This window comes from Pezoporus occidentalis, unplaced genomic scaffold (genome assembly GCF_034315485.1).
Source record: "Pezoporus occidentalis ecotype Australia unplaced genomic scaffold, CSIRO_AGI_Poc_V1 ctg198, whole genome shotgun sequence".
NCBI lineage: Eukaryota > Metazoa > Chordata > Aves > Psittaciformes > Psittacidae > Pezoporus > Pezoporus occidentalis.
In genome coordinates this window covers 626,815-630,222 of record NW_026913833.1, presented here as the reverse complement: position 1 = coordinate 630,222, position 3,408 = coordinate 626,815, and the positions used below count along the sequence as shown (strand labels likewise).

Genomic DNA, 3,408 nt, shown 5'->3' with positions numbered 1-3,408 from the left:
ATAAGTACATTCAGTTTCTGTGGAAATAGCTGCTCAGGTAAAGAGACCCTGGGACAGGGTTCAAGGAGAGCACTGGAATCCAGGCTGTGTTAATCCTGCTGCTCACACAACTCCTTGTTAAAATTAGTTACAACATGATTGCTGCCACCGATTTAAGAACAGAAAACCTCAGATATGCTTGTGGAAGGGTTGCTTGTGCTTAGCAACACTACTGGAAATAGCATGGTTAGATAAATGATACTGAGCTTTATAAAGATGGGGAGCACTATTGATTAAAAACTTAAAGCTGTGACAACTCTTTTGTCTCTGAAGCAAACCCATTACTCCAGAACGTCATGGGTCTCACAAAGAAGTTGGGATCTTCAAGGTTAATAAATACATGCACACTGTAAAGCAACAAAGGATCATGCAGGCTTCCAGGGAACAAAGCATTCTCCCAAGCTGCTTCTTGAGATGTTGTCACCTGCATGCACAGACTCTGACTATGCTCTTTGATGAGGGTGGCCCTGAGGTCCTTTTCCAGATGAGACTCACCTGTCTGCCAATGTGTGAATCTGCTCACATGTGCCTGCTGTGTTGATCTGCCTGGGGAAGCTGCTGCGGCAGTAATATGTGCACCAACCTTTCAGGCAGTAATGTAGGATGCAAGGGACAGAGTGAGCATAACCCCTCATCAGAGTGCTGTTGGGTTTCTCTGCACCAGTTTAGCCAGCATGTTTCTACTCATACCACTCACTCCATCCAAAACCAGATTTTCTTACTCTATCCCAGGATAAGGCTAGAGAAGAGGGGGCTCCAGTAGGATACCTGTATCCTACTATCCTATATCTGTGTCAAGGCTACCCCTCATTTAAGATCTTAGTTAAATATCTGGAAGAGAAAATAAAGAGCATATTAGTGGCGTTTACAGAGTATTAAACTGGGAGAGACTGAAAGCTGTATTCAGGACAGAAACATAAACTACCTGAAAATGATAAACATGAGCAGAAATTAATGGAAGCTCCTTTAGGAAGACTGTGGGTCCTTATCTGAGGAGATTCAAGTTCATGAACCCATCTATTAAAACCTGGAAGTAATAATGCTAGGAGACAAAGAATAAAGGCAAAAATGAAGCAGACATCAAATGCTGCCACATGAAGAAGGCTGCGGAAAGGTTTGTGCAGCTGAGGGTTTCAGTTTCCATTGCTGCCCCAAAAGGAACTTTTGCTGCTGTAGAAGTGTGAGTCTGGCCACCATTCTTACCTTAGAGCCTGCTGGCCTAGCCAACCGCTCCACCTGAAAGAGCAGAGGTAAAGCCAAGAGAAGGAAGGAACCAGAAACTACTTCTGCTTCTCCCATCTTCAGATAGCACCAATGCCTGGAAGTGCTGTGCGTCTCCCTGGAGGAGGAAGCATGATCCTGCTGTGGGTCAGGCTCCCAGGCTGGGAAGTTCTGCTCAAGGCAGAATGTTTTACATACAGTAATTCTGCTTCATGCAGTAGTTGATATGATTTGATTTGGTATCCAGAACTACAAAACATCTCCCTTCCTTACTGTGAGGATCCCTTGTGATGGGTGAAGAACACCGTTCCCTATAAAAGTGGTCTATTGAAATGCTGTGTCAGGGCACCTTGGTTCTTCTTCCAGCTCTGCTAATAGCAGCTTCTGCCATGCCTGGCTTGAGCTATCTATAAGAGAAATAATATGGACGTGAGGGATGTAGTGAAGGCTGCAGGCACTCGGAGAGTCCTTACTCCTTCTTTACTCTCCTACTGTGTCATTTTCCCAGAAGAATTTGGGCACTGGACAAACGGCTTCTCCTTCTTGCTCCAAGAACACCAGCATCTTCACTCTTGCCATACATATGTCAAGAAGAGGATTGTGCTTAAAACAGTTTATGTTACACAGATTTAGTTCCTTTAACTAAATTACCTGCAGATAGGCAGAGATTTGGCCCTCAATGAATTTAATTCGTTTCACTTGGCTGCCGGTAGATGGCTCCCTAAATTTGCAGTCCCTTATTTACCACGTTGTTTATTGAATGATGTTGGACACATTTTCAATGGAAAATGTTTCCAGTGTGTTTGCTTGGAGGAAGTTTACGTAAGAAGAACAAGGAAGCAATGGACTGAGTAAATAGTCTGTTACCAAACAAGACACAGGATTGGTTTGCTTTTTGCAAAATGGTTTTGGGCTGCAGTCCAGAAGGTTTTTCTTGTGCAGGACTTGTAACTCATTGAGCCTCATAATTATAAGGTCATCTGTGTTTGCAGGATGCATTTACCACATCTGAGTACAGCAAAGTAAAGTTAGTTATCAATTATAAAAACATTTTAGTCCTGTGTTTTAAAGGATTTGTGTGATTTATGGACAGGTACCCTGGTGAATTGATCGAAATGCTTCTTCGTTCATACCTTTTCAGGATGTGATGTTGTTTCACAGATGCGTGTGTGTTAATAGAGCACTGTGTCCAGGCTCCTTAGATAGGTGCTTTGCCCAAATACAGCTTGCAAAGGCAGACTCAACTGGTTATTCCTCGCCTCTTTGTTCAGGGTTTCTCAGAGAAGATGAAAAGGTGACTTTCAACATGACAGTCCATATCTTGGTAAATTGCTGGGTTTTTACCCCAGTCCCCAGATCAGCAAGGTAACCAAAGGGGAAATACAACAGCTATGGTGCACACCCATCACCCTCAACTCCCTGTTCATATATGCTCAGCCTTCATCTTGGTGGAGCACTCACATGATAGGTGAAGATCACCCCTCAGCTTCTCAGAGACCACTCACTCAGAGCAGCAGATGCTGATCAATGACAGCTGCATAAATGGGCTAAACCTTTTTGGAGTCAGTGATGTTTTTCAAAGGCTGATGTATTCTACCATTGGAATCCGGTGTCGAACAAGCGAGATTCCTTCTTTGCTTTCCACAATATGATGAACAATTGCGAAGTGTTAATGCAGAGTAACTATTCAGTATCTTCATAATGCAGATAAAGTTCCAGGTTTTAAATTGATTACTAGAAATATGTAGCCTTTCTTCAAACATTTATTTAAATTAAATTGGGCTGTATGGAGGTATTAATTGCAGTGTACACAGTCCCTCTACTGAAGTTAGTCTTCATTTGCCTTCACCCTTATTCTGAGATACCAGTCACCCTTGAGGACAATACACAGGCACAAAACAACTTTATGAAGAATAAGCAGCCTAACACTCCAAATACATCATCACTTGCGTACAATTTCACCCTAATTTAAAAGAAAACACTTCCTTTTTTGACTGCAGGTAAAATTTGCCACACAACAGTTGGTTTTGAATCAGAGGAAGGTGCTAGTTCCTGAAGAGATACCTGGAGAAATGTTTTGTTGCAGACTGAAATTCCATGTCTCTGCAACCAATTGGTCACATTCTCCTCGTTGCAAAGCAAGAGTTT

General features: G+C 42.6%; 1 long non-coding RNA gene across 1 annotated transcript; it reads right to left on the bottom strand.

Moving 5' to 3' along the window:
- Window positions 1-828: 828 nt before the first annotated feature.
- Window positions 829-1,465, bottom strand: LOC134163032 (uncharacterized). The gene is made up of 3 exons (XR_009964536.1): window positions 1,243-1,465; window positions 965-1,081; window positions 829-870 (listed from the first exon to the last, which is right to left on the bottom strand). It is a non-coding gene; the product is annotated as an uncharacterized LOC134163032 (long non-coding RNA).
- Window positions 1,466-3,408: the final 1,943 nt, after the last annotated feature.